The sequence below is a fragment of the Narcine bancroftii genome, chromosome 4, assembly GCF_036971445.1.
Source record: "Narcine bancroftii isolate sNarBan1 chromosome 4, sNarBan1.hap1, whole genome shotgun sequence".
In the NCBI taxonomy this organism is placed as follows: Eukaryota; Metazoa; Chordata; class Chondrichthyes; order Torpediniformes; family Narcinidae; genus Narcine; species Narcine bancroftii.
In genome coordinates, this window is record NC_091472.1 from 170204009 (window position 1) to 170224572 (window position 20564).

A 20564-nucleotide genomic window follows, 5' to 3' on the forward strand; every position below is an offset into this window, starting at 1 on the left:
ACGGCGATCTCGGCTTATGTGGCAGGAGTGGCAACTTCATTCTCCTGGCAGGAGTGGGAACCTCTGCTTACCAAGCAGAAGCAGCTACTCAGGTTCCTGGGTAGGAGTGGGGACCTCGGGGTCTATAATTGTAGAATATCTGGGTGGGTTATGGCAGCACCTGGCAGTGGGGAGTTGTTGGGGAATGGTGGCAGGGAGGTGCTTCCAGGGTTGATTAATACGCCAAATTGATGATTTCCGGGTTGACTAATACACTGAATTAGTGATTCCAGGGTTGACTTAAATGCCAAATTGGCGCCAAATAGTTTTTGATTTGAGTTTAAAGACTCATAAGTATATTTGGCACTTGTTGACCCCCATTTTCTGAAGGTTTTACAACTCGACTTATACGCCAAAATATATGTGATTTCCTGTCATATTTTAAGTCAACTGGTTCAGTGTATATTGCTCACAAAGCAAACTATTTCGGTCAGACTAAGCATTCCTGAGCATGCACTCAGTGCAGGTGCTATGTAAATGTTGTCTTAGGCCTGGGCATGCTTAGTCAGGATTGATCAAAACAGGCTATAAAAGCAGTTCACATATACAGATGCTGTGTATTACATTGATATAGATTGAACACATGTTGATACACATTCTTCAAGCATACGAAACCATGAAGTGTAACATGTCATTGAAAATTCACTTCCTGCATTCACACTTAGACTTCTTCCCTGCTGATCTTGATGCAGTCAGTGATGAACATGACGAAAGGTTTCACCAAGACATTGCGACCATTGAAAAACAGTATCAGGGCAACTGGAATATATCAATGCTGGCCAACTATTGTTGGACACTGACACAAAAGGCATCAGATGATGAGTACAAATGAAAATCAACAGCAAAACATTTTTAGATCAGTTGAAATACAGTAATGTAATGTGTCAGCATAATTATGCGATTAAACATGCTAAATTCAATAAAAGTTAATTTAATGTTTCTCCAACTTCCAATGAGATACAGCAAATCTAAAATTATCTTTGTGTTCAGCTTGATGTTGTTTATCATATTCCTCAATTTTTTTTTCAGAAAACAAACCTTTAGAAAAAATATGTTGTCCAGTGTTATGTATAGGCCTCAAAATAGTGGCTATAATATTGGGCATGGCACAAATCAGGAAATGAGTGAGGCATGTAACAGAGACAATGCAGTAATCACATGGGACTATATATATATATATATATATATATATATACACACACACACACATATATATATATCTATATATATATACACACACACACACACTCACATATATATATATATATATATATATAAATATATACAAATCCATCTATTTATTTATTTATATATTTAAAAAAATAAATATATATATATATATACACACACATGGACAAGACAAATTAGTGGATGACAAAATTATGGAATGAACATGACATGGTTTTCTAGGTCAATATGTTGAGGAAACAGCAGGATAAGAGACTATTTTACATCTTGTTTTGCTATGAGAAAGGCTTTATTGACAACAAAAAACCCCCCAGAAAATACTGGAAACTATTCAGATCAGTCTGCATTTGTTGGAAGAGAAGCACAATTAGTGTTTCAGGTCAAAGATCTGTAACTTGCACTGGGGAGGAGGGAAAATAAATGTGTTAAGCAGCGGGGAAGGTAGGCAAGGGGAATGTCACTGAAAGGGTAAAACATGGAGATAACCTGTAAACAAGGTTAACTGGTCAGTGGGTGAATGGGAGCAGTTGGAAGATGAGAACATAGACAAACAGAATAGTGGAGTGCTAAATGCAAAGCAGAGAGAAATGACCAAAGGAAAAAAAGGGAAATTTAAAAAAATCAGAGACAATATCAAAGATGGGCAGCGAACAATCAGAGAAATAAAATTATCGAAATTGCAGAATTCAGTATTAAGTGCAGAAGGCTGCAACAAGCTAAGATGAGAGATGAAATGTTGTACTTCAAAGCTCCGGAGGCCACTCTCATCAAGGCAACCCGACCTTTTGAGAGGATTATCTTAGATTTTAAAGAACTGTTACCTTCCAACAACAATAATGTTTATTTCCTTACTGTAATTGATGAATATTCCAGATTTCCCTTTGCGATACCCTGCCCTGACATCTCGTCAGCGTCTGTCATTAAGTCACTTGACAGAATTTTCAGCTTTTTTTGGTTTTCCCAATTACATTCATACCAATAGGGGCTCAGCATTCATGAGCGCTGAACTGCGGCGAGCCCTGTTATGGAAAGAGATTGCCACCAGCCGTACCACGAGTTACAACCCGCAGGACAATGGGCAGGCCCAAAGGGCTAATGCTATAGTCTTGAAGACTGTTAATCTTGCTTTAAAAGCACATGATTATCCTGTTACCCAGTGGCAGGAGGTGCTGCCTGAGGCGCTACATTCTATTCGGTCATTATTGTGTACTGCAACAAATCAAACACCTCATGAACATATGTTTGCATTTCCTAGGAAATCAGGAACTGTGATGGACTGGCCATCCTGTTTATCTGAGCCTGGAACCGTGCTGCTGAAGAGCCATGCTCAGGTGCGTAAAACAGACCCCCTAGTCCAACCAGTTCAGCTACTGCATATCAATCCCAACTACGCTCATGTTAAATTCCCAGACGAGAGTACTGACACTATATCCCTAAGAGATCTGGCCTCGCCTGGTTTTCCCCTTCCTCACACCCCTACTCAGAGTGAGCCTGAGAGATTGAGCTCACCCCCCAGCCTGTGACCCCTAGTAAGCTTTCAGATGGCCATGCTGAGGCTCCACTGCCTCATGCTGGCAATTCTGGAGCAAATCCAGTCGTCAGTCCTTCCCACACTACAGACCCAGGAACTGTACCAGTACCCAAGGTTGCAAAGGAGCCACCTGTTTTGAGAAGAAGCACCAGAATTCGTAAACAACCTGATAGGCTGACATATTCATAAAACATCTAATTATATTTCGATTGCTTGCTAGATACTGGCGTATTTTGTCTTTGTCTACTTCATCAACTGGCACTTCAGCTCCAACTTGTATTGAGCCGCCACAGGCAAACTGATCAAAGTGGGAGTGGGATGGGGAATTAAAGTGACGGGCAACAGGTATACTGTGAACTGAATGCAGATGCCCTGCAAAACATTAGTTTCTCCAATGCAGAGAAGACCACATTATGAACACCAAGTGCAATAGAATAGATTGGAAAATGTGCAAATGAATCACTCATTCATCTCAAAAGAATGTAGGGATCTCTGGATGATGGGAGGGAAAGAGGTGAAAGGCAGGTGTTGCATCTCCTGAGGATGCAATAGAACATACTATGAGAAGGAGGATTGTTGGTGGAGTGGATGAGTGAACCAAGGAATGACATAGTGAACAGTCCCAATGAAATGCTGCAAGAGGAGGAGAAAGGAAGATGTGTTTGGTTTTGGAATCTGTGAAGATGGGAGAAATTAAAGAGAATCATCAGTTGAACACAAGAGGCTGGTGGAGTTGCGGTTCAGGGGATCTTTGACCTTGTTCTTTCCCTCAAGAGATGAGATGAGAGCAGTAGTGGAGGGCATTACAAACATTGGTAGAATGGAACCCACAGTTCATGACAAAAGGAAGAAATGTAAAAGAAATGGAAAGTCCCATCATTGGAGCAAATATGATGAAGATGGAGAAACTTGGAGAATGGAATAGAATTTTTTCAGGAAGCAGAATGGGATGAAGAGTAGTCAAGATAGCCATGGGAGTGGGTGGGTTTGTAATGATTTTCTGATTTCATATTTATTGTCAGAGTATATACATGACATCACATATAACCCTGAGATTCCTTTTTTCCTGCAGGCATGGCAGAATTACCATTAATTGGTAATGCAAAAAATAAAGTGTACACAGCATAAACATGTAAACAAATAAAGAACTGTAAACAGATAACAAATGTAAACAACTGACTGCAATGCAGAGAGAACAAAAAAAAGTTATTGGCCCAGTGGACCACAAAACCCAGCAGTAATAGATATTCACCAAGACAAATGTTTACTTAAACAAAGGTTGCTTTTAATTATCTTTAAGCATGAAAACAGGATCAAATTCTACCTTTTTACTATTAACTTAACCTAACTCAACCCCCTTCTAATTCTAGGTGCATGTGTATGTAATGTGTGTGTGTAAGTTCAGAAAAGCTCTTTGATTCACAGTCCAATCTTACTTCTCACTCCTCCAAGTTCCCTGGTATCAGGCAATTCTTATTCTGTGCACAGAGTTTAACATTTATAAAGTTCACTAGGCTTTGGTATTTGAAAGGTAAATGGTTACTGCTCAGGAAGGTTCTTGTTGGTTTTCAGAGAGAGATTTATTGCTCATTAGACACAAACTGATTCCTTCCGATCAGCCACTTCAGTGTCTTACCAAAGAAACTTTCCCCATCAGGGTTTTCCAGATGATAACCTCTTTCTTTCAGGTCACCACAGAGTTCCTTTATGTTTCCCTTATTTCAGGTGAAACTTTATACAGCCAGCCATCTCCTCTTATATGGACCACAAGGGCTTTGAACAGGCTGAACTAAGAACTCACAACTCATCTTCAAAACGGGATTTTTCCACAAACTTGCCAGCTTGTCCTGTTCCAGTCCCAGCTGCTGCTGCTGAACTGTAGAAATGAATTTTTTCTCACTCACTCAGAGAAAACCACTTGACCCTCTCAGAACTGAAAGCAAACTGCTTTCAGACAGACTGCAGCGTCGGATCCAATCTTCTGAATCCGTTCATCTGTTGCTTTCCAAAAACAATAATCCATTACTCCACAGGATGTCCAATTAACACTTACTTGTGAAGTCTCTATAAGCATTCTTCAAAGTTTTTGCAAAGGCACCCAGAGCCTGAACTGTCTGGCTTGAGCAGAGCTCTGGCATTTTAAATGAAATCTGTGATGTGAAGTGTTTGTTTGTGACCTACACTTAAAAAAAACCCTACATTTTGTCTCCTTTAAAACATATCTATATACAATATAAAATATAACATTATCTGTCACAAAAAAATCAATAAAGAGTCCTTTAATGAGTCTCTGATTCAGTTTGTTGTGCAGGACTCTGATGGTGGAGGGGTAGCAGCAGTTCCTGAACCTGATGGTGTGAGTTTTGTGGCATTGGTAATGCAGTCTTGTTCAAAAGAAAAGTAATCCACCTGCTGACAGCAGTGAAAACAGACCATGTGCTAGGTGGTGTGGGCTTTTGATGATTGCTGCTGTTCTCTGATGGCAGCGTTCCCTGTAGATGTACTCTATCGTGGGAAGGGTTTTGGCTGTAATGTCCTCAGCTGTGTCCACTACCTTTTGCAGGGCTTTTCAGTCAGTGGTATTGGTGTCCCGCATTGGACTTGTCAGCCACAAACGAGCCTGCAGCTGACGTGGACTTTTACCCCCTCCATAAATCTTCATCCGCGAAGCCAAGCCAAAGAAGATTGGTGTTCCAGTTGGTACAGCCAGCCAGCAAACTTTCCACCATATCTCTGTTGAAATTTGCCTGGGATCAGGTGTCATACCAAACCTCTACAAACTCCTGCTTTCAGGTAAGATCCTCCGAGATATTAAGACCTTAAATTTGCTCACCCTTTCCACCTCTGATCCCTCAATGATCATTGGATTGTAAACCTCTGGCTTTCCTTTCCTGAAGTCAACAACCAGCTCCTTAGTTTTGGTGACATTGAGTGCAAGGTTGTTGTTGCCCAGTTTTCAATCTCCATCCTGTATGGTGACACATCCCCTTCCTTTATACAACCCACTACTGTGGTATTGTTGGCAAATTTGTAGATGGTGTTGTTGTCATACCGAGCTACACAGTTGTAGGTGTTAAGGAGTTGAGCAGGTACTGATACTGATGGAGATTATGGAGAAGTTTTTACTAATCTTCACAGATTGTGGTCTGGAGGTGAGGAAATCCATGATACAGTGGAGTGTTAAAGGTCTTGGAATTTGTTGATCAATTTTGAGGGGATGATGGAGTTAAATGACAAACTGTAGTCAATAAAGAGCATCCTGATGTATGCATCTTTGCTGTCCAGGTGCCATTGTGCATGTTAATAGTTAGCCCACCACCTCAGATGTACACGGAGAAATCCAGAAGAGGAAAAGGGAGAGTCAGGGATTAAGGTGTGGAGAACATGTGAAAGTGAGAGCAGGATGAAAATTGGTAGCAAATGTCATGAAATTGCTGAGTTTTGTATATTCCAGGAACTTGCACCTATGTACCCACAGACATACTGGAAAAAGAGTTGAGGGAATGAATAGATAGATGTGGTGGCCCGCAATTGCGGAGATTGGGCTGGCACATTGCACAGCAGCAGACGTGGACAGAGATCGCTAAAGCAACACCCAAGACAACAAACCGGCGTGGGTAAAAGCTGGAACAGTACAAGACCAGCAGCCCTAAAATGGTGCTGGCCAAGCTGCCCAGTAACAGATCAATAACAGGCTGGGGAAGAAGGGTATTCACATGCAAGAATGTTGTTATTCATACAGCTGATTTCAGCCAATCAAACAACCTGCAGAATCTCCTACTGTATAAAAGGAGCCTTTCCAGCATCAATAAATCTCAGAGCTTAACCTCCCACACTGCGAGTGTGTGTGTGTTTCTTTGTAGCATTCGGCTACATAGGATTGAAATAAAGTCGGTTTCACAAATCCCACTAAAATACAGGCATAACTTGGACTCATCTACATGTTTGATCAAGAGAGATCGAATGGAGTGAGAAAATTATAATCTTGCTGGGAACTAACCTTTAGAGAGGAGTGACCTTAACAATGCAGAATTTTGCATTAAATTTGAAAGTGAGGCAGTTCCATTCTAAAGCAAGAATGTTAAACTTTAATAATGAAAACTATGAAGATATGAGAGAAAAGAAGGCTGTAGTTAATTGGGAAACACATTGAAGGGTTTGATGGTCACATTGCAATGGAAAATATTTCAATAAATAATGCATAAAATTGCATAAAAGTTTGTTCAAAAGAAAAGTAATCCACCAACGCTTGACAAGAGAATTTAAAGGTAAATGAGGCTTCCTAACTTGCCAGAAATAGCATTAAGTTTGAAGACATTTTAGAACTTGGGTAATGAAGCTAAGAAATGAATTTTAAAATATAACGATAAAAATATAAGAGTATGCTCAGGGCTGCTATGGGTACACAAAACAAAAAGTTGAGCAAGGATAAAAGTTACAGATAGGCACAGGAGAATTTATAAAGAGGAAAAAGGAACTGATAGAATTAAATATATAGCTTGGAAAAAGATCCCTGAAAAACATCCCAGAATTTAAAAAAAAAACAAAAGGATGAATGAAAACAAGGAACTGAAGAACTAGGTATTAGTTTAAAAAATTGGTACTAGAGAAATTTTCAGGTTTGAAAACAGAATTTCCAAGGGCCTGATGATCTACATTCTGGCATTTGGAAAAGTAAAGGTGGTTTCTCTGATTAAAATGTTCTAAAATTCTATTGTTTCTGCAATTGTTCCTGTGAATTGAATACCAGCAAATATGACTCCACTATTTAAGATAGGAGACTCCACTATTTAAGATATGGAATTAACTTGTTGGCCAAGCATAAAGAACAAAAGCCTGGCCTACTGGGCAAACACCACAGTCATACGGCACTGAAAAGAGATTGGAAGTGTTCTGACCATCGGTTGAGGATGGAGATCTTGTCGCTGAGGAGGACTTTGCCGTCTGAGCTGCGCAGCGGGCTTTGGACTTAGGGTGAGGGGCCGTACACAGCCTTTAGAGCCTCGTAGAAACCCCTGAAGTCGCCAATGTCCGCGCTGAGCTGGGTTCGTTTGGCGAGGCTAGTCCACCACTCATTTTGGATCTCCCGGAGTTTGCGCTGAAGATGGCTGCATGCGCGACGGAAGGCTTGTTTCTTCTCTGGACAGGACGGCTTTGTAAGGTGAGCCTGGTGGGCAGCTCGCTTCTTTGCCAGCAGCTCCTGGATTTCCTGGCTGTTTTCGTCAAACCAGTCCTTGTTTTTCCTGGAGGAGAAGCCCAGTACCTCTTCAGTGGATTGCAGTATGGTAGTCTTCAACTGATCCCAGAGGGTTTCAGGGGACGGGTCCGTGAGGCGGGTTGCATCGTCGAGCTTTGCTTTGAGGTTTGCCTGGAAGTTTCCTCTCGCTTCGTCTGACTGCAGGTTTCCAACATTGAACCTCTTTCTGGGGGCTTTATTGTTCCTGGGCTTTGGTTTGAAGTGAAGGTTGAGCTTGCAGCGAACCAGCCGGTGGTCAGTGTGGCATTCTGCGCTAGGCATGACCCTGGTGTGGAGCACATCTCGTTTGTCACTTTCTCGCACCAGGATGTAGTCCAGGAGGTGCCAGTGTTTGGATCGGGGATGCATCCAGGTGGTCTTAAGGCTGTCCCTCTGCTGAAAAAGGGTGTTTGTAATGACAAGCCGCTGTTCTGCGCAGAGCTCCAACAGGAGGCGCCCATTGTCATTGCACTTGCCGACGCCATGCTTGCCCAGGATTCCTGGCCAGGTTTCTGAGTCTTTGCCGACACGAGCGTTGAAGTCGCCCAGGATGACAACCTTGTCGGCTGTAGGGGTGCGTTGGATGAGGTTGCGCAGGTCGGTGTAGAACTTGTCCTTTTCTGCTGGTTCCGCCTGGAGGGTTGGAGCATAGACACTGATGAGGGTGATGTGACGCTTGTTCTGAAGGGGGAGTCGCATGGACATGATTCGGTCCGAGAGGCCTGTCGGAAGGTTTTCGAGTTTGGAGGCAATGAAGCTCTTGACCATGAAGCCTACACCAGATAGGCGTCGTTCATCCGAAGGCTTGCCAGACCAGTAGAGTGTGTAGCCCGCGCCGCGTTCTTGGAGGCTGCCTACATCTGCCAGGCGGACTTCACTGAGAGCGGCTATGTCGATGTCAAGTCTGAGGAGTTCATGTGCAATGAGGGCAGACCGACGTTCAGGTCGGTGGCTGTCAGCCTTGTCTAGCATGGTTCTGATGTTCCAGCATGCTAGCTTGAGTTTGTGAGCATCTTTTGAGGGGGAAGGCGTGGAGGGAGAGGACGTGGATGGGAAGGACGTGGAGGGGGAGGACGTGGAGGGGGAGGACGTGGAGGGGGAGGACGTGGAGGGGGAGGACGTGGAGGGGGAGGACGTGGAGGGGGAGGACGTGGAGGGGGAGGACGTGGAGGGGGAGGACGTGGAGGGGGAGGACGTGGAGGGGGAGGACGTGGAGGGGGAGGACGTGGAGGGGGAGGACGTGGAGGGGGAGGACGTGGACCTGTCCTCGGGCCTGTGCAAAGGAGCTTTTAGGTGGAGTGCAGTGCGCGCAGTACTGGCCCCACCCTTTACACCCATGGTTCGTGTGCCGTGGCCAAGCAAGCTGGGACGTGGCAGCGAGGTCCTTGGGTCGTAGGTTTTATATCGGAGTGGCCTTCTCCTATGCAGGTTTCTTACCCGGGCTGGAGGGGCCTGCCTCCCCTCCTAGGTCGGTCCATACTGCCCGGACCGGGGCCGAGGCCGCCGCAGCTCACCCTGTGCCTGGACTGGGGCCGCCGCCTCCCACTCTCTGCCCGGATCGGGGCCTCCCCCTGCCCCACTCGACCGAGGCCGGTGCCGCCGTCTCCCCCAGTCATACTATCAACAGCATATAACACATTGATCAATAACAGGCTGCTACTTGATGCTAATTTAGTCTTACCCTCTTGGAGATATTCTCTTCCCCAGTTTCCAGCCCCCCTCCCCCCTGGTTCACTTTCTCTGCCACTGCAACCTAGCCATTCCCTGATTTGACAAAGTTTCTTGGACCTGAAACATTAACTATTACTCTTTCAACAGATGCCACATGACCGATCTATTTCCACTTCTGCTACTTTGAAAAGTATCAAAGACTTGAGCAGAGTCAGCCTGGATTTAGGAATAGATGATGCTTGATTAATCTGATGCAGCTCTCTGAGAACATGATGAGTTGAATAAATATGGGGAACAAGTGGAAGTGCTGTACTTAGATTTTCAGAAGGCTCAAGAAACTGGAGCAACAGAATTTGATGAAATATATAAATATGGATTTGAGAATTGGTATCAGACAAAAAGCAGAAAGATGAAATAAACAAGATTATTCTTAAATTGGCATGAAGAATCCAATGGGATATTGCAGGGATCATTATTGGACTCCAGCTTTACACAATCAATATCAATGATTTGACTAAGGTTACCAAATGCCATATTTTTAAATTTGTCGATCATGCAAAACTAGGTGGGATTGCAAGAAGAGGGGAAGATGTAAAAATTCTTCACGGGGAAATTAATAAGTTGAGTGAGTGGGCAAGAACATGAACATTGAAAAAAATGGGAGGTCATCTACCTTGATATACAAAGCAGAAGAGCAATGTATTTCTAAGCATTATAATTAGTGATTGAGCAATGTTAATGTGCAAAGGAACACAAGTTACTGAAAGCTCATTCCTAACAAAGGCCTCAGGCCCGTAACGTTGGTTACCTTTTACTTCCTATTGATGCTGCATGACCTGCTGAGTTTTACAGCACTTTTGTGGATTGTATTTGACCCCATCACTCACAGATTTTCTCGTTCATTTCTCACTGAAGGTTAACATACAGGTGAAACAAGCAGTCGGGAAGGTAGATGGCATGCTAGCATTTATTGCCGAATGTTTAAATACAAGAGCAAGGAAGTGTAGTTTCAGGTAGATTATTTGAAACAGTTTTGGTTTCTTTGCCTAAGAAAGGGTGTACTTCCAATGAGGAAATGCAGTGACGATACAATAGACTGGTTCCAGGGTTGGCGGTTTTGCTACTTCAGGAGAGATTGAGGAGACAAGGCCTGCATTCTCTAGAGTGCAGAAAAATATGACATCTCATTGAAACATTTTTACAGCATTAGTGTGGTGGGAGCAGAGTGGACATTTTTCTTAGCTCAGGAGTCTAGAATCTGGAGACAGAGTCTCAAGCGATGTAGTTAAGCTGTAAGCAATAAAACTGGACAACAAAGATTTTGCTTCAGAAATAGGAGTAGGCTGTTTATGACTGGGATAAGGAGAAATGTCTTCATTGATAGAATATCAGATCTTTGGAATTCTCTTCCTCAAAAAACTTTTTTTTTAATTTAAACATACAGCATGGTAACGGGCCCTTCCAGTTCACTAGGCCTTGCCATCAAATTGACCTACAACCCCCATATATTTTGAAGGGTAGGAGGAAACCAGAACACCCGGAGGAAACCCACGCAGAGACGGGGAGAATGTACAAACTCCTTACAGACAACGCTGGACTCAAACCCCAGTCACTGACACCGTAATAGCGTTCCACTAACCACTATGCAATCCATGTTGCCAACGGAGAGTTGGGGAAGTTCAGTTGTTAATTCAATTCCAAACATAGATCAATAAGTAAATCAGGAACAAGAGATAATATTAGAAAATAACAGAGAGAAGAATAATCAACCTTCATCTGGCTGAATGGTGAAATGGTCTACTTGTGTTTCGATTTATTGGGTTCCTATGTCTCATCTAACCATAAACCGAGTGCAAAATTATTAAAAATTATCAGGAAGCACACAGACTAATGGAAATCTGGAACTCTCTCTCTAAAAATTAATTGTTCAAATTAATTGAAAATTACACAACAGATGAAGTTTTTACTGAGGGGAGTGTTACATTAGCACAGTACATAGATGGAGCCAAGATCTAATAGAATAGAAGACAGACTTAAAGGGGTTAACAAAGTAATCCTACACCCATTTTTATCAATTCAATAAGTGCTTCGATTTTTGTTAAAGAGCGATTACACTTAACGACTTAATTTTCTGTGCCAAATGATAAAAGGCTCACTTCCTTAAAGATTGAACTTGACAGGAATAAATTAACTGTGAAGACAGGCTTTGCTGTCATTTGAAATCCTCTTCAAGTTTCCTGACATTTCAGAGGTAATACCCATTGGGCAGGAGAGGAGCAATTAAATAAATGATAGGAAACTGTATTTGCTCTTTAGTTTTATTGTCTTCATTAATGTTATTTTGGCAACTTTTAAAGCTACTATTATTCACACTTATTTCATATATGGTTAATTTTTACATGTTTATTCACTGCAGCATGCAGATGCAACAGAGATAAAAGTCCATTTTGGCATAACTCTATGATTAGCAGCTTCAGCAAATTCTATTGTAATTTTTGACTGGCCAAATATTCTGGTATGAGAACATAATTAACATGAATCAGACTCTCAATTTCACATCCTTTCAATGCTTTTTCTAAAGCCATTCAAGATTCCCAAATTCTGCAATCATCTCAATACAGCTGTGCAAATCTTCAGGAAATTATCAAGGATAAGAGGTGATAAGAAGGATGTGAGGTGACTTAGTAGAGGCCTATAAGATTATGAGGGGCATAGATAAGGTAGACAGACAGTCAGCACCTTTTTCCTAGTAGCAAATGTCAGAGGTCATCTGTATAAAGTGAAGGGAGAAAAGTTTAAGGGAGGCGTCAGATGTAAGGTTTTTTTTATACACAGAGTAGTGGGTGCTTGGAATGCATTGTGAGGAGTGGTGGTGGAGACTGGTACAATAAGGAATTTTAAAAGACTTAGACGGGTACATAGATACAAGAAAAAAGAGCGTTATGGATATAAGGTAGAAGGTTAAGTTTGTGGACTAAGTTTCTATTGATTTGCATAAGATTTTGAGCTAAGGGCCTGTATTATGGTGTAATGTTCTATATTCTATAAGCAGTTAGCATATCTGCAAGTCAAGAAACATCCATCAACTATTACATTGCACCTTGTCATCAATAAGAGTAGGAAATAACTGTCCCTAAAGTGCAGGTTGGATCTATGCTGGAACTAATCCTAATTAAACTAACATTATCTTGGCCATATTTTTTATTTGTGGGCTTGGAAGCAGCACCACTTGTTTCTCTGGGGTTGACAGAAATTTCAAGTTCTATCTGTTCTTTGACCTGGTTGGACCACACATTATCTGCTCTCACTGCTAGAGCAATGAGCTTGCCACTTCAGATTAACTGTTTTCCCAAGAAGCTTTCTTTTATTTATTTATTTACTTTTTCCTTTCTGAGAAGACAAAATGTCTTGATCTAGTATGTAAAAGTAGATGACACAATTTTCTTGTTTATTTTCTTTGTGTGATAACATTGTTTAATGGGTTTATTGTATTGTATATGTTGAATGTTTAATGGGTTTGGAGGGGATGGGAAGGAGGGAGGGAAGGGAGGGAGGGGGGAAAAAGGGGAGAAAATGCCACTGTGTATATTCAAGAGGGAAATGTTTGCGTGTATTTTGATTAATATGGTTCATAGTGTGAAAAATTAAAGAAATTTTTAAAAAAAGCTTTCTTTACCACATCCCTCCCTTGAGAGGAAAAAAAAATGGTATCCAGAATTCAGCTGGGAAGTAGTGTAAGAATGTAAAAGCTGTTCCTTCAGATTTCTCTGCCAATCAGTATGATTATGATGATCTGCTGCAGGTTTGTTCCTCAGAGAGAGGTGGCCCCTGTGTCAAGGTGCAGTAAAAATCCAGAAATCTGGACCACCTGAGAATCCAGACTTCTCAAAAACTCTCAGCTTTTGTCTGTGTGTGCGTGTAAGCATCACAGGTGCACGGCAGCAACAAGTGACCCTACAGAAGTCACGGAAATGGAAGAAAATTTTTTTTGCACTTTGTATTTTATAGGAAAGAATATTTCATTAATAAACTATCAAACATTACCTGTTTATTTTCCTTAAACGTAAATTTTAAATGTACTACCTGAGAATCGGAAAATCCAGTCTGACCCAATCCCTGAGTAGTGCATATTTTAGAACTTTTACTGGAAAAGGAGTCACAGGCTTATTCCCAACATAATCACCGCTGAATGAATGCAGAGACAGGTGAAAAACAAATGGTCACCAGACACAATGAGGCTAGGAGTTACAGGTCGGCTGAGCACAAATTTCTTCAGGAGAGATGTGAATAGAGACAGGGGTGTCGAGGCACTGATGATCATGCAGCCAAATTATGACAGATCAAGTTGTTGCACACATTATCTTGCTTCAGATTGGTTCACAGATGATGATTGAACTGCATTACATTGATGGAGTTGTCGCACTTCATCCTCAAAATGCATATAAAGTGTCACTGTGTATGGCCTTTTGCCTTTAAGGGATAATGGGCACCTCTCTCCCTTGCAGCAGGAGAAAGATCTCTCTGCCTCGGCTGGGTACAGATATGTGTGAGTGATTCTTTTGTCCCACAGCAGTGACAACATTTAGTCCATGACCACAAAGAAACCTATGTAAAAGGTCTCAAAGATGTCCTTCTCAATTAATCCCATGAAATTAAATAAAATATATAACCAAGCAGTGTAGTTAAGATGTAAGCAATAACACTGGACAACAAAGATTTTGCTTTCTGAACACATTTGGTGTATTTTATGATCATGAAAATCACTTAAAAATTTTCCTATCACACATTTGTTTTTAAATATAACTTATTTTTGTGATTTCCTGTCATATTTTAAGTCTTCTTCAAGCCTACAAAACCACGAAGTGCAACATGACAATGAAAATTCATTTTCTGCACTTGGACGTCTTCCCTGCTGATCTTGGTGCAGTCAGTGACGAACATGGTGAAAGGTTTCACCAAGATACTGCAACCATAGAAAAGCAGTATCAGGGCAAATGGAATCCATCAACACTGGCTGACTATTGTTGGACACTGACATGAGAGGCATCAGATGCTGAGTACAAATGAAAATCAGTGGCAAAATCTTTTTAGATCAGTTGAACTAATGCAATGTGTCAGCATCATTATATAATTAAACATGTGAAATTCAATAATGGTTAATTAAATGTTTCTTCATCTTCCTACATGATGCAGCAAATCTGAAATTATCTTTGTGCTCAGCTTGAAGTTGTCTATCAGGAAGCAAACTTTTTGAAAAAAAAATGTTGTCCAGTATAATCAGAAAAACATGTATTTTCAGTCTAGCTCTAAGTGGCATTATTTTAATACTGTATGTTGATGTAATATGTACAGGAATTTAAATTAAGAAATTCCAATGCATTAACATCAACCCAATTATATATATCCAACATATCAAAAATGATCACTTACAAAAATAATTTAAAATATAATGCTTCACTGCTCAAGTTTCTTGACTTTTTAAAAATTTTCCTTTTCTTTTCCCATTTTCTCATTAAAACATAATCTTCATTTCTTTTCTTATAAATCTATGCTGGAGATAGTAAAAGCACATGAACTGTGGTTTAAATATTTTTCTAGTCATTTAGTACAGAATCAGAAGACCAGAAAATAGCTGACATTAAAAGGTTTGGAAAAGGTCAGAAATCTAATATTGGAGGTATCGGTCTATTAGCCATTATAGGATGAAGTATCAAAGTCAATTATAAATGGAACAATTGAAGCATATATAACAAGAGTGAAAGCAATAATTTAAAACCAATAGAGGTTGATTAAAAGCCTTGCAAGTTTATTGGACATTTTTGAGGATGAAATAGAAATAGATAATGGTAATAACAGAGTGCTCATTATATCTCTACAGAAGACATACCACTAAATAATTTGTAACAGACAAATGGCTAACTGAAAGCTCTTGATTAAGTAATAAGCCAGGTTCAAAAACCACAGGAACTATCAATGGTGCAAATTCTAATTAGATAAGGTGCCTGAATCTGCATTCACAGTAGGTGAGAGGTTAGAATCACCACTGTTTTCTAATGAATGTCAATCAAATTTGTGTGAGCATTACTTAATGTAGTCACCAACCTGCACTTACAGCCTACATTACAAATAGAGAGAAGAATTTGGTACAAACGAATCTCAGAATTTAAAAAAAATCATCACTGCTACAAACAACACAGGAAAAAAAATAATGGGTCTGTAGAAAAATACTTTTGGTATCTCCTTTGAACACTTTTGATAGTTAATTATAAAATTGTTGGCAAAGAGTAGAAAGACTGTTCAATTAATTGTCAAGAAACATCCAGTCAGATAATGCAATGTTTCTTTATATTCCATTTTAGGAAAATGGTACATCATGAGCTTCACATATTAATTACTCAATAGTAGAAATATGAGAGATAAAACATATTTTGTGGAATATGTTTCCCTCATAAGGCCAGCATATATTGCCTAACAGCCCTCAATAAAGTAATAAAGGGCCATCCTTTTGGGCAGATGTAGTCTATTGTTGAAGGCACTCTCAGATTGTTCTTGCAAAGGGAAGCACCTAATTGCCTGAGATATCCTATAGTATTTTGTGTTTTGTTAATTGTACCTGCATCTCGAAAATTTCCATATGGAACATCGAAAGTTGAATATATATTTTGTCTGGACATTTTAATCTCTATTGTTATAGATGCATGATATTTACTTTTGAATATTTTTAGTCATGTATATTATTAATTCAAATTATATTATCCATCTTAAGTAAAGAAACACAACTAAATTTATAGTCCCACAAGTCACACATCCTCACTTACTCGTAACACAGGAATATTTAACCCTATTAAATTAGTGACAAGAGATTAAGCTTTTACTATTGATGGAACCTTAAAAATAGTTTTAAATTAGGTCTGCCAGAATTTACTTTCTTACAGACACACACAATAAGCATGTTTGATTATTATGCAGAAAAGCAAGGTCTTCACTATGTGATAAATTAAGGAGTAAGTCAACCTAAATTAGGTTTGTATGAGAGGGTAAGCTGATTGTACCACAACTATACAAGTGTGCCTTTTAATCAATTCCAAAATATTTTTTAAAAAAGAATGATTACCGTAAGCTCATTTGCTAGGACCAAGTGGCAATTAAAGATTGTATCAATTTCAGACAATCATTTTGTTGATACTTTAAAAAATAATTTTATTTTATAGGAATTTCAGCTTGATGGTTGCATCTTCAATTGATATGTAATTCTAGTTCAACCCCTTGCGCCCAATTGTCAGAAATAAAAAGAAGGCTCCTTAGCTGTAACTTGTTAAAGTCACACCTTGGCAGACTTTATGACCCCTTCATCTTCCTGTACAATGTGCCTTCTTTGGAGGCATTCTTTTTTAATCTGGCATTAAAACAAGTCATGCCTTGCCTTATATTGAAAAGCCAAACAGCGATACCTTCTTTATGAAGAGTGGCCAGCTCCAAAAATCTGCTTTTACTTTGAAAAGTGTTTGGTAGTGGGCAGGGTGACTTTTCTATGGTGAGTTTACTTTATAGCAGAAGTTAACTGGAGCCAGATTAGTAGATAACAGTGAGAGTTGAGAAATATTTGAAGCTAAGAATGTCATCAGTGGTTGAGGACCCATTGAAAATGATCCTCATTTCTAGCTGCCTTACGGAGGACAAGCTCCTTTTATCTTATGTCTGCTGATCTTATCCTAAGTCTTGTGAGGCAAACTTAGAGGAGCTGGGACTTCTTTGTTTGAAGCGTAGAAGGATAAGAGGAGACTTAAAAGAGGTCTACAAGATTATGAGAGGCACTGATAGGGTGGACAGCCAGCGCCTCTTTCCAAGGGCAGGAATTGCAAACACCAGAGGACATGTGTACAAAGTGAAGGGAGGAAAGTTTAGGGGAGACATCAGGGCTAAGTTTTTTTTGCACAGGAAGTTGTGAGTGCCTGGAATGCCTTGCCTAGGATGATGGCGGAGGCTGAAACATTAGGGGCATTTATGAGACTCTTAGACACATGGATGGAAGAAAAATAGAGGGTTATGGGGTAGGGAGGGTTTAGTACTTTTTTAAAGGGATATATGGATCAGCATAACATCAAGGGCTGAAGGGCCTGTACTGTGCTGCAGTTTTATGTTCTCCCTGACCTGCCATCTCAGATTTACATCCCATAGAACAGGGGTGTCAAACTCAAATTCACAGAGGGCCAAAATTAAAAACTTGGACTACGTCGTGGGCCAAAATAAATATTTATTGAAAATTTTCAACAACATCTGCATGTTTTCTCTTCTTTCAACATATGTAATGTTAAACTTTTTCTTATTAAAATAAATGTTTAATAATAGTTTTGGTTAAACTCTTTCTAGAAGAAGCATTAACAAATGAGAAATAAAATATAAAATAAAGTTTGCTGTAAAACCAGACTTCTTTTCATCTCCTCCACCTTCTGGAGCTTTTGCTTCTCGTTCAGATCCTTATACCTGTCCTGGTGTTTCGTTTCATAGTGACGTCGTATGTTATATTCTTTAACTACAGACACGCTGGCTCCACACACAAGACAAACAGGTTTGTCTTTTTAAATGATGAACATATAGTTTGCCTCCCACCTGTCTTGAAAGGTCCTGTTTTCTCTTTCGTTTGGCCATTTTTCGTAAGGGGTTTATTACATGTGAGTTGGGCGACAGGTCACAGATGCTAATGAAAGTAAAGAGAGGAGGTGGGGGCGATTAGCGGGCTGACGGGCCGGCGCCAACGCATTTGCAAAGCATTCTGGGATTTGTAGTATGAGCTGTGCATGCACTATACTGGCGGAGTGGGCCAGCTCTAATACATAGTTGATATGATCTTGCGGACCAAATATATCACGGGCCAAATTTGGCCCGCGGGCCTGAGTTTGACATGTGTGCCATAGAATATACTGTTGTATATTCCAATTGCTTCCAGGGATCTAAAATAAGAGTTCTTTTTCAAAAAATTACTTGAAAGAGAAAAACTAAGAATGGCTAGTCAACTATTTATGTCATTCTTTCCACGTGAAATATGGCCCAATATTATTATAACTGCAAATGGTAAAGATAAAATGAATATTTTCAGCTGAAGTACTGTGCAAATGTGCCAGCTGAAGTAATAATTGGGAAAAACATTTATGTTACTATGGAAACAGTATTTAGTGCTATACATTAATGTTAAACTTGGGCAATCAGAAGATGCGAGGGATGAAGTCAAATCTGCAATTCTGCTCTCAGATAAAATTAGTTCTACCTTTAGACTTAACAGGACACTTGATGTGTTCAACATATTGTGACATTGAAGATTTTATTATGTATATTTTTGAAAAAAAATCAAAATTAAAATATCAAAAAAAAAACAGGACATTTGACATTTGGAATATTAAGACAACTGTCCTCACAGTAGACGAGCATCCAGGAAGATCACGGCAGATCTGGCCATGGACTCAGCTCTACAGAACATCTTAGTTTCCCTACTGTTCAAAAATCTGTCTATTTTTGCCATGGGTTTAATGAAGCAGCCTCTACTGCTTCATTAGGAAGAGAATTCCACATATTCCCTACTTTCTACGCCCACAGATCCTCCTGTCACACCCCCCCAGAATTTGTTTGGACATTTACCTACATTTTGTTCATACCTTGATAAAGGCTCAAGCTCCGAATGTTGGTCATGTACCTTTACCTTTGCAATATAAAGGACACTGTTTGACCTGTTAGGTTTCTCCAAAATCTGTGTTTTTCTTCAATCCAGTGTCTGCAGATTTTCATGTTTTACTTTTATCCTTGTTCTGGTCTCCCTGCCTGAGAAAAATATTCCATGCTTCCATCATAACTATTTCCTTCATAATTTTACGTTTCTATAAGAACACTCTCTCGTTCTTCTAAACTTCAATGATTATAGTCCCCAGCTGCTCAATCTCATTATCTAATCTCACACACAGACAAATAATACATAAGCAAGACAAGTATCATATTTATAAAGAAATCAATAAATACTGTTTTGTACTAATGAGAGTCGTCACTTCAAGAATCAAACTGGTGAACCTCCTCTGCAATGGCTTCAAAGCATTATTGAACAGGTACTTATCTTTGGAACAGTGTTGTTCAGATTTTTCAGTCTGAATTTCTTATCATTTCATTTTTTCTTACAATAGGACCCTCTGCCCTTTGTGTGAATTCCAGCAGAGAGAAGATCTAAAACCAAGGACCAACCTTTCAACATTGTAAACAAATGTAGAATACTTTGGGTGTCTCGTGTTTTGTGCTCAGAACCCTCAAACCAACCACTGGTAGGTATTAAGAAATGGCTGAGATGACTGGACGGTGAACTGTGTTTTGGACCAGACAGCATCCTGTCTGTAGTATTTGCCCGAGAACTAGTCTTGTCATTATCTAAACTGTTTCATTCTAGTTAGGCATCTACCCAACAATGTAAAAATTTGCTCAAGTTATGTTCTTTTGCAAAAATCTAGAGAAATGAAAGCCAGATTGTTAACTTAATCATGCAACAAAGTGATAGAAGGTGTTGTCAACAGTGTTAGGAAGAAATGTTTATTCATGTTGACTTGGTTGGTAATGCACAGTTTAAATTTTGCCAAGACCACTTGACTCCTTGAACACTCTACCCAGCAACATTGTGGAAATACCTTCAAATAGAAGGAATGCAATGTTGCAACAAATTCATAGATCATGGAGTTTTAAAGGTAAAGGTTCCATTATTGTCATGTCATTTAAAATGTAGCATATACAAAATTCTTTTTAACTTTTGTTTACCATAGGACAGACAGAGAGTCTCCACTTTATCCAGCTCCCCTCACAGAAACTTACAGAACCTGGTGTTCCAAAGCAGTCTCCCCTCCAAGCACTGACAAGTCCTGAGCCTGCTCA

At 40.0% G+C, this 20564-nt stretch overlaps 1 protein-coding gene and 1 long non-coding RNA gene across 3 annotated transcripts in view; one reads left to right on the forward strand and one right to left on the reverse strand.

The window, feature by feature from the left end:
- Positions 1–20564, reverse strand: part of hnf1a (HNF1 homeobox a) — a 379757-nt gene that overhangs the window by 297887 nt on the left and 61306 nt on the right. The gene's annotated exons all lie outside the window — the stretch shown is intronic.
- LOC138759974 (uncharacterized) lies at positions 2481–20518 on the forward strand. Its single transcript, XR_011355286.1, has 3 exons — positions 2481–2558; positions 5322–5551; positions 19832–20518. It is a non-coding gene; the product is annotated as an uncharacterized lncRNA (long non-coding RNA).